The sequence below is a fragment of the Odocoileus virginianus genome, chromosome 32, assembly GCF_023699985.2.
Source record: "Odocoileus virginianus isolate 20LAN1187 ecotype Illinois chromosome 32, Ovbor_1.2, whole genome shotgun sequence".
In the NCBI taxonomy this organism is placed as follows: Eukaryota; Metazoa; Chordata; class Mammalia; order Artiodactyla; family Cervidae; genus Odocoileus; species Odocoileus virginianus.
This window is the reverse complement of record NC_069705.1, coordinates 28,525,716-28,536,942: the sequence shown is the minus strand read 5'-3', so window position 1 is coordinate 28,536,942 and position 11,227 is coordinate 28,525,716. Positions and strand designations below refer to the sequence as shown.

The window sequence follows — 11,227 nt, the reverse complement described above, 5'->3', positions numbered from 1 at the left end:
CAAGGCAGAGAGAGATTTCAGAGCAGTAGCTGGTAACCCGGACCAGCGATGCCCCCGGTCACTGGAGGTCTGAGAGGTGCACCCCTGTGACTGCTTCCAGGCCCAGGTCCAATTTCTCTCATGAACAAGCTGTGTGGGCCCTGGTTGGTTCATACATGGAGCAAGTGCCACACGACACGAGCGGCTGGAACTGGCGCTGAGGTCCCAGGTCAAGTTCCCAACCATCACTTATTAGCTCTGTGATCTTAGAGGAGTCACTGGGCCTCTCTGAGCCTGGGCTTCTTGATTTAAACCAATACCTGTCTCGCAGGGTTGTGGTAAATGAAATGAGCACATGTGGGAGAGAGTGCTTTGTATGTTGATACAAATGCTAAATGTCTGTGTTATAACAAAATCAACAACACGTAATCATTAAAGACAATGATAGGAAGTCTGGAATTTTGCTCTAAGGAAAGTCTGTGGCAATGAGAGAGACTTGCCCATCTTTGTGGTTATGTTTGTGGAGCATAGCTCACTAGCCCAGTATGCAGGCTCAACAGAGTCTCCATCAGTTAATGGATGCCCATCTCTAGACTACGTTCTAGGCAGATATTTATGAAAAATTTAAAATGCACAAAGATTGGGGAAGATGATGAGTGTTCTCAGAAGGGCCTAACATTTTATAGAAGGTGGCTTTTCTGCAGCTCCTGAGTAATTCACAGTGGAAGCTAATTCACCGTGAGTCACTGGTAGCTGCCTACTGCTTCCTGGCTTTCTTTCCTCTCTGCCATCTAAGATGAGGAAGATACTAGGGACAAAAAAGCTGTTTGAGTGAAAGGTCATCTGGCATTTTTATCCTAGGGCAATATAGATACTTGAAAGGCTGAGCGCTATCTCTTAGAGCCCCCAGGGTGAGAGCACAGGCATAAGTGGTGGCTCAGAGGCCTCCTCTGGAGACTCAGATTCCAGAGCAGACTTGTTTACTGTGTGAAGGATTCTAGAAGATGGGGAGAGTGAAACTGGAAGAAAAAGCTGAAAATATTCTGTGGGTTTATCTCCAAATAGTTGAAGGATTCGGAACTGCATAGATTTTATTCTGAGAAAAAAGGCAGAGAAGTAGATAATCTGATATTGGAATCCAGGCTTCTAATGTTATCTCTGTAAATGAAATTAGACATTGGACTGGTAGCAATCAGGTAGCCAAAGGTGGAGACTGAACTGCACCAAGTGATTCACATCATTAACAATTTATTTAACTATGAGGAAATGGGTGACCCCACCCGAGGACACCTCCAGACAGAAGATTCCCCAACCAGGCTACTTGCTTCTCTGCTAATCTCCATGAAGGGTTTTGCCACCACCCAAAGATCAAAGGCAGTGATTTCTCCTTCAAACATAGCCCTGAAGTGATGGCTTTCCCATTGTCTCTCTCCTAGCCACGCTACCTCTTCTAGTCTGTAGCAACCAACAGCCACGAGCAGCTCAAAGCGCACAGAAATAAACCCGACACCAACAGAGGGGGGCTGGCTAAACCAGGGTTTCTGCCAGTGTGGTCCAAGGACCATCAGCATCAGAGTGATCTGCAGAGCTCACCAAGGAGATTTCATCAGCCGCACCCAGACCTACTTATTCAGAACGTCTGGGAGTGGAATGCAGAATCTGCATTCTTTCCCCACCAACACCCACTAGTTCTCCCCAAGCCATTCTTTTGCACACCAGAGTATGAGATCCCATCAGATGATCACTAAGCTCTCAGATCAAAAATCATATGGCTTCATGATCCTGATTTGAGAGAATTTATCTTATTTTTCAAGTTATTTAAAATTTTAAAGTTTTAAGCTCTTTTCCCCCAAGATATACTCTCTGGACTTCCTCTTTTATGAGTCAGGGATCTATTTTTTAAGTCTCAACAAAACATTCATAAAGTAATATATATATGTATAGGATATTATAGGCAAGACCCTGTGTTTTGCATGGGGGATGGAAACACTGACAAAAATATATGAGGCACTCTGCCCTGAAGGTGTATACAGGCTACTAGAGGAGCTAAGACTATGCGCAATCAACTTTGCTGCAAGGTGGAGGGTCACCTGATCCCAGGAGAAATAACACAAGAGGCCCTCTTCTGAGCGGTCAGTACTTGGCCTGGGCAGGACTGAAGTGTGCTGAATATTAATTGTGGCAATAAATATAAGTGGTAGAAATAAAGTTCTCCAAACTTTGAGAGGAGAAAGATATCACAACCAACCAGGGCAATGAGGGGGGCTTCACAGAATATGTGGCAGCTGAGCGAACCCATCAAGGAGAGGTAAGATTTCAAAGGGAAGAAGACAGTCCCATGAAAGTAATGGTGTGAGAAAGGCATGGGGCAGGGAACTGCGAAATGCAGTCATAGAACGGAGAGAAGTTCAGTCTGGAGTGAATGGAGATGGGTTTCATTGGATTTCATTGGCAAGATGGATAGTTCCCTCACGTCAGACCACTCTGAAGCCTAAAGGCTTAAACCCACCACCATTTATTTTGCTCATGAATCTATAGGTTGTCTTTGTTCTACTCAATATCAGCTTCACTGGGGCTGGGGGGTCCGCTTTCATGAGGGCCCCCTCATGCGGCTGGAGGGTTGGAGGTGGTGTCTCTTCTTCGTGTGGACTTCGCTATAACTTGGGCTTCCTCACAGCTATTGTGTTGCAAGAGTAAAGGTCCCCACAGAGCCAGGTGCAAGGCACATGACCTTTTATGACATGGTTTGAGGGGTCATGTGAGCACAAGTGCAAAATAAAAGAGAGGGAACAGAGTATTCATCTCTCCACGAGAGGAGTGTCAGCAATTTTTATAAGAAGGGAATGTTGGACGGGAGATGTTATAGCCAATTTTAGAAAATACGTGTGAGAACAATCTCTAATGATGCATTAAATAGTAATAAAAAGCACTTTTAAAAAACACAGATGATTTTATTATATATATCATGACAGCCTTTCAAATAGGCAAAGCTATTACTGTTCTTGTTTTGCCAATGAGGAAGCAAAACTGAAAGAGCAGAAAGGTGGATTTGCCATGATTTAACAAAGTTTTAATTTCAAAGCCCCTCACTGGCACTGACACCGTCTCCCAAGGCCCTTAAGGGTCCCAGAACTGTGTTCACAGGGTTTTGTAAATTTTCAGAGAGAAGATAGCTTAACTACAATTGGTTAAATCTACTGTACTTTTTCACTTCAACCTCCTCTCCATCATATCTCTACTTGTCAGGTGTCATTGGAATGATTATGAGCATTCTGGAGATTCTGTTAAGGGGAAAGTGAATTATGAGTACACTTAGTTTTGGTGGAATGGGATTTATAGATGAGGCTTTCAGTAACTTCAACATATAGTTACTACTGGGCTTCCCAAAGCAGATATGACTTCCAGGAATACTCCTAAGTCCAGGGCCAGAGGTCATACTGTGATATGACTGTGTCCTATGGCATCTAAAATTAGAATGAAAACATGTGTGGTGGAGGAGAAAAAAAGTTTGAAACATATATAACTAGAAGCTAGACTGTGGAGAACTCTTCCAATCAGAAAATAATTGCTGTACTTGCCCAAAGGGAGAACAGAATGCAAGGAAAGCAGAAAAACACTATGATACAAAAGTATTAAGAGAGAAACTCTCTGAGAGGAGGGCTGAGACTCAGAGCTGCTGACAACCAAGAAAGTTAATGATGCCTATAGTGGCTTCTGGGGGCTTCCCAAGTGGCTCAGCGGTAAAGAATCTGCCTGCCAATGTAGGAGATGCAGGTTCAATCCCTGGGTCAGGAAGATCCCCTAGAGTAGTAAAAGGCAACCCACTCCAGTATTCTTGCCGGGAAAATTCCACGAACTGGCAGGCTAAAGTCCATGAGGTCTCAAAGAGTTGGACACAACTGAGCAACTGAGCACATATACACACTGTGGGTTCAAAAGAACTTGAAGAAAACTGAGGCTCTCTGGTTGTCACCATGAAAGATGAACTCATAGAGAATAGGAATAGGGTCACAGTGATTATCAACTCATCAACAAAAAGCACCAGTAAAGTACCATTTCTCATGTTATAAGGATCCTGGAGTATAGAGGATGGCCTTTAGTTACACGTGCTAGATTAGACATGGCTTCTGACCTGTATGATGTAGGGTAGTGCAAAATGATGCTAACTCAGGCAGCAGCAGCTGCAGGCTAGCTTATTGGGTAAAACCAACAACAGAAGGGAAATAAAACATTACTTATATGATTCAGTTACTGTATCTTCATTATTCATTGGCACACACTTTTGTTACTTAAATGGGATATAGGTAGTATGTATGGGAAGAGGAAAAATGGGAAATCATTGTGGAAGTCTTATGCTTAACATGACAGGAATTAGAGAAATCCAACCACAGAGACTTTGTGGAGGAAATAGGATTCTAAGAATCACTGACAAAATGGGCTAGGCAGAGAGGTTATTCCCCAGTGCATGCTCCAAAAAACAGTTGGATACAGCTCTTGATGCAATTACGGTGTAAAAGGTAAGGGAACTCTGAGTGTGCTTGAGAGGAGTGATCTGAATTACAATTGTTATCATTTTTTAGATATTTGTGTCAAAGCAGAAGAAAACAAATCAGCTAAAATAACATTCATTCCTGATGATGCCTTTGAATGAGAAATGATCTTTAGACGTGTTTGTTAATGGTCACAGGATCCAGGGCATCATCAGAAATGGTGAGGTTGGGCTCCAGTGGATGAGGTTGATGAGCACGGTAGCCATAGCCAGATCTAAAGAAGAAGATGAGAGTTAATAGAAGTCAGACTAGGGTGGTGGCAGTGGCAGTGGGACAAGGCAGCATTTCCATGAAGAGATGAGCGGTGGCAAGGGCTGGAGATGAATGGAAGCTCACTCTGAGGATTACTGGTGGTACTGGCCTCTCCAAGAACAAATGATAACCTCCTCTGTTTGCCCTGCTACCCCTAGCCACAACCTAGTTCTCTCTGTATATTTATGTCTAAGATCAATGGGCAGGTGCTATTCCCACCTGGTTCCTCCCAGTCTGGGTTCCTTGCTGTCGCTGCACCAACTGCAGAATTCTTTTCCTAATCTCCTCAATCTTTTCTCCCCACAGGAACCCTGGGCACAGTGGACCCTGCTTTCCTTTCGGAAAATCCCTTCCCTGATTCATGACTTCCGTGACCTACATTCGAGTCTCTGCTCCTTCCTTTCATCTTTCTTTTTTTGTTTGTTTTAGGGATCAGTGACAGCTCCGCCCTTTTCTCCCTTTCAGCTCCTGTTTATTTTGGTACCTTTGTCCTCAAGTCATGATGTCTCTGCAGGAGTCTTTTTGGTCTCTTGTTCATTTTGTAGCATTGGTTTAGTTAATGTTTCTGTTGTTGTTTAGGTGTTAAGTAGTGTCCAACTGTTTTGTGACCCCAAGGACTGTAGCCAGCCAGGCTCCTCTGTCCACGGGATTTACCAGCAGGAATACTGGAGTGGCTTGCCATTTCCTCCTCCAGGGGATCTTTCTGACTCAGCACTGAATGCTAGTCTCCTGCGTGGCAGGCAGATTCTTAACTGCTGAACCATCAGGGAAACCCTCCTGAAATCTTTCAGTGACTCCTTTCCCACATCATGTCAACTGTGGGGATCCCCAGATGTCAATCCTAGTCCTCTGGTCTGCTGTCTTTATACTGAACTCTTGTTCCTTTTTACTTTTCAAATAAATGCACTTATTACAATAATCTCCAAATCTACCTTTCCAGAGTCAACCTTTTAACCAAAGCTTGTATTACACACTCTTTGATGTATTATCATCATTTTAAATTCAAAACAGCCAAAATTTACCTTCTCCTCTATCTACCAATACTAACTCCTCTGTCACTTCCTAATTTCAGGCCATGTTAGCACACTCACATTCTCCTAAATTTGTGCTTTGGGGCTTTTGTTTTCCTTTGTCCCTTACATCAGTCACCAAGTTCTGTAGGTTCATCTCTGCCATGTTTATAAATTCGTATCTGTCTCAGCTTATCCCAAGAAGTCCAAGCTGTCTCATTACATCTCTCCAGGGAATAGATCGGTAGCTGTTTTTCCCTTCATTATCTGCCTTAAACACTGTTTGAGTATCAATGGAAGTAGTACTATATACTACTAATTATGTCAAGTACTTTAGTAGAAGGTTTAAATACACCTCATTTAAGCCTTCCAACCTTATGAACTGATACTACTGCTTTTATGCAAGTAACAATGCAGAAAGTTGAGAATATTTTACAGAAGTATCAAAGGTAGATTTGAAAGTTAAAATAATGACCAATATGATGTTGGTTATGTAAAGAGAAAAGGTCATTCTTAAGCAATGGCATGCAGGATATGAGTTAGAAATAAAGCTAGAGTTCTTTGTCTATGGCAGATAAAATTTCAGAATCTCCTCCTGGAAGGCAGACTTACTTAAAGTCATCAGACCAATAACCATGTTATCTCTCAGAGTCCTCATGTAATAGAAAAGATGTTTCAGCTCCAAATACACAGAATTTTATATTAGAAAGGTGCCGTCTAATTTAATGCCCATTAGAAAACTAAAAGAAAGTAAAGTCTTGAAGCAGTAAAATGATTTGTTCAATGTCACAGTCTAATTCTACTCCATAAAGCGGTATTAGCAATCCTATGGTTGTGTTGAAATTGAGGCTACTTGGATGCAAAATATCATGAGGGCTTTGACAAAATGGGTGGTAGGAAGTAAGAACAGAGGAATTGCGGGGGGCGGGGGGGTCCTGGTTTCTGAATCAGGGGTAAAGAAAGCATCTATATTCAGGTGGGCAAACCTTGGGACTGGGGGATGAGGCAGCCTTCGTGTGCTCAGGAGCCAAGAGGATGAAGCACTGTTCCCTGACATCTGTTTGTGGCAGGACATGGCACTATGGGTCAGTTCAAACCCAGAGATGGGGCCGGGCTGGGTGCCAAGGTCCCTGACAACTGAACTGGGATTCTGAGTGAGGCTGGCCTCCCCACGGCCTAGAGACTAAACGGCAACAGATCAGATGCAAGGAGGGAGTGCTTAGCTAGAGATGGGTGCAGGGAGAGAGGCCTTCAGACAGGTGAGCACTCTGGATGCTTCTGGAAGCTGCAAGGTCTTACATAAGGTCCTTCTGGGAGACACTTGAGCCAAGAAGTTGTGGCCAGGCTGCCGGACTGAGTCTGGACTAGTGGCTTACCCTCAAGCCTCCTAGGTATGTGAGGAGGGGTGGGGATACTCATGTTTTGCATCTGTGGCATCCAGGACTGACTCTAGGGCTGGTGGGGATGAGAAGATGTAACTGGGGCAGATTAGAAGGCAAGGCTCCTGGAAGCAGGGTAGATTATGTGGAAATGTAGTGGATCAGGAGAACACGAATAACAGGCCCAGCAGCCTCGGTCTCCCAAAGGTCCTAGGCTGGTCCTCTGAAGACCTGGAACCTCAGCTCAGCTTTATCACTCGCTGGTTGTGTGCCCCTGGCAAATGATTTGTGTCTCTAGGTTGTGGCTTCTTCCTTTTAAGGGAGGAACTAATACAGCTGATAAGCAGAGGCACCGAATCTCATGAGTCTGTGCAGATGGTGGAGATGCTGGGGCATCAAGGGTCTGGGTGCAGAAAGTGCTTCTGGAACTGGAAGTCGCTGGGCAAGTGGCAGCCGTCGCCCTTCTCAGTCACTGCTTCCCTGGGGCCCCTAACCCATTCTTCCAGATTTTCTCTCACTGGCCAGTGATCCATTCTCTCCTCATAGGATCAAGTCCAGAGTTGGACAAAGGCCATGAAGGAAGGACTGTCTACCTAAATAGCGTTACTGCCTATATCCATTGAGGCAACACCACTACCAGTCAACAGTCCTTGAACCCTTCTTCAGTTGCCAGATTCCACACTAGCTGCTTTGCATTCCCGACCCCTCCCCCAACAACTCTATAGCATAGCTTCTCTCAGCAGCCACAGTTTATAGATGAAGTCACGGAGGCCCACAGAAGTTACAAACCAGTGGTGGGATCAGAATTCTGTGGACACTGCTGGGGAAGGACAGGGTGGGATGAATTGAGAGATAGAGCAAAAACCACTACAGTATTGTAAAGTAAAAAGTGAAAGTGAAGTCTCTTAGTCGTGTCTGACTCTTTGTGACCTCATGGACTATAGCTACCAGGCTCCTCCGTCCATGGGATTTTCCAGGCAAGAATACTGGAGTGGGTTGCCATTTCCTTCTCCAGGAGATCTTCCCAACCCAGGGATTGAACCCGGGTCTCCTGAATTGTAGGCTTTACTGTCTGAGCCACCAGGGAAGTCACTGTAAAGTAATTAGCCTCCAATTAAAATAAATAAATTTAAAAAAATAATATATATTACCATATGAAACATAGCCAGTGGGAATTTGCTGTATGACGCAGGGAGCTCAAATCCAGGGCTCTGTGACAACCTACAGGGTGGGATGGGGTGGGAGGTAGGAAGGAGTTTCAAGAGGGAGGGGACATACGTATCCCGATGATTGATTCATGTTGATGTAAGGCAGAAACCAACACAATACTGTGAATCAGTAATCCTCCAATTAAAAAGAAATAAATTTAAATCAATTTTAAAAAGCAACAACAACAACAAAGAATTTGAGCTCGGACAGCCTGTGCTTTTTAACCTCCAAACCACTAGTTTTTCCTAGACTAGTGGCTAGAACATGAACAAGTAGGAACAGAGAGTAGAAAAGGAATTTTCAATGGTAACAACTGATAACTAGAGGTTTGCGGAAACAAATATGAAAAGAATTGAAATGGAGAAGAAAAAAATCAGGTTTTTTTTGGAAAATACAGAGAGCAAAATCTGTCTTGAGAAAAAGATGAAAATGAAGCCATCAAAGCTGGTTTTATTCATGTATCACAGACTTATAAATTAAACATTCACTGAATAGCTAGAATTAAACATGATATCAGCATTTAGGGAATTCATAGCCCAAAAACCAGATGTTCATACATCTCCAAAATCTAGTTCAACAAGAAGAGAGATTTCCGACAGACTGTGGAAAGAGCTGCCTAAAATAGATCCCTAGGCCAAAGGTTACAGAAGAATTGCAGAAGGTGGTGGAGGCAAGAGTGGGGAGGTTCTTGATATTATCATCAAGAAAATCAAGTAAATTCTATTCATTCAAATCAAGCTCCATCCCCTAATCCCAGCCATATTAGACAAGAAAGAACAAACTTAGGGTCAATTATTTGGAAGCGGAGAGAGGATGGTCCAGTGGTTAAGACTCCACCTTCCAACGCAGGGGGTGTGGGTTTAATCTTTGGTCCGGAAGCTAAGATCCTCGAGGCACCACAGCCAACTGAACAGAAACATAAATCAGAAGCAATGTTGCAACAAACTCAATAAAGTCTTTAAAAATGGTTCACACACAAAGTCTTAAAAAAAAAAAAAGAAATCTCTGCTTAGGAACAAAACATTTTCTCTCCACAGTTAATTTTCTCTCTACAGTTAATCAGAATAACAAAATCATTCTGATAATAATTGGAAATAGTTGCCTGATAATCCATCTCAGTGATCCAAAGTCACTAACATTTGCTTTTTTTAGAAAAAATTTTTATTGGGATATGGTTGCTTTATAATGTTGTGTTAGTTTCTACCGAACAACAAAGTGAATCAGCTGTGTGTATACACATATCCCCTCTTTTTTGGATTTCCTTCCCATTCAGAGTTCATTGTGCTATACAGTAGGTTCTCATTAGTTATCTATTTTATACATTTTTTTTCAGGCATTAAACCATTCTTCCTATTTTTGGGTGGCAAATGTGGTGGATTTACTTATTTGCCTCTGATGCAAATGTATTAAAAGGTCACAAAGAAGTGTGAGATGGGCAGCATGTGATATACAAACTGGAGGACCACTGACGCTACACTGATGCTGAGGAACACACCCAAAATAAGACTTCAGAACTAAGACGTGGCACCAATGTGACAGCTTCTAGGTACGCCTTCAAGCACCTCCCTTAGGATGGACGTACCATCTCTACACTTTGGTATGGGTAAGATTACAATTCTCTGGAAGAATAAAAAGTTTACACTTTTCAAAGCTCATAAAAGAATTTTAAGGCCAAGACACAATGGGGTTCATTTCTCTTAACTCCCAGGGACAAAGCTGGTACATTACTCAAAACCACATTAAGCTTCTTAATTCATCCCACCCCAAACTTGTGACTTCCTCTCTTGAAGTTCCTCCCATCAATTCAAACAGATCGGGTCAATTTGACTCCTGGGCAAAGTGTCTGAGTATGACTCATTCCAATCAGCCTGGAAAAACTTATTTTAGCAGATAAAAAAACTTATATAAGTCACTTTGTATCCATCAGTGATGATAAAGTGTATTTATCACTTTGTATTTATCAGTCAAAATGGGTATTGTTAACCACCAGTCATCCAAGCGACGTTCAGGGACATTTCAATCTTCCTGTAACCTTCTGGGGGATAGAATCTCCAAATTCAATGCCATGGTTCATGTAACTGTGGGGCTGGAAGCCTGTAATCCAGGACAAAAGTATTCTGCAACAGTTTGGACAAAACTGATGAAATTCATCTAATGGTCAGTAAGCCTGCCCTCAAAGACTAACACAGCCAAGTTACAAATGGTTCAGAAAAATCTGTGCCAACGTTACTGCCAAAACTAGAACAATCCCATTTATAGGAGACCTTCAAATTCTCACTCTTCTTTCCTGTGTTCAATAACAATATTAGTATCAAGAGTCAGTTTCAACCCTTCAGCCAACTTATTCTACAAAGAAGTTTCTGTCCCAAGAAATTTTTCATTTTAGAGTGTAAGTAAGCCCATGGGTAGGCTTCCCAGGTGGCTCAGTGGTGAAGAATGCACCTGCCAGTGCAGGAGATGCAGATGAGGGGTCAACCCCTGGGCTGGGAAGATCCCCTGGCGAAGGAAATGGCACCCCACTCCAGTATTCTTAACAAACACTTTAAGCATGATTTTATTTGTTTATGTATTTAGGCTGCCTGGGTCTTCATTGCTATGTGGGCTTTTTCTCTAGTCGTGGTGTGTGAGCTTCTCATTGTGGCGGCTCCCCTTGTTGCAGAGTATGGGCTCTAGGGTGCCTGGATTCAGTAGCTGCAGCACGTGGACTCAATAGTTGTGGCTCCTACATTCTAGAGCACAGTTGCTCCTCAACATGTGGGATCTTCCCGGATCAGGGATTGAATCCATGTTTCTTGCATTGGCAGGTGAATTCTTTAGCACTGAGCCACTCAGGAAGCCGCACTCCAGA

General features: G+C 43.1%; 1 pseudogene; it reads right to left on the bottom strand.

Moving 5' to 3' along the window:
- Window positions 1–10,132: 10,132 nt before the first annotated feature.
- On the bottom strand, window positions 10,133–10,749 carry LOC110134461 (voltage-dependent anion-selective channel protein 3 pseudogene; annotated as a pseudogene).
- Between the last annotated feature and the right edge of the window lie 478 nt (window positions 10,750–11,227).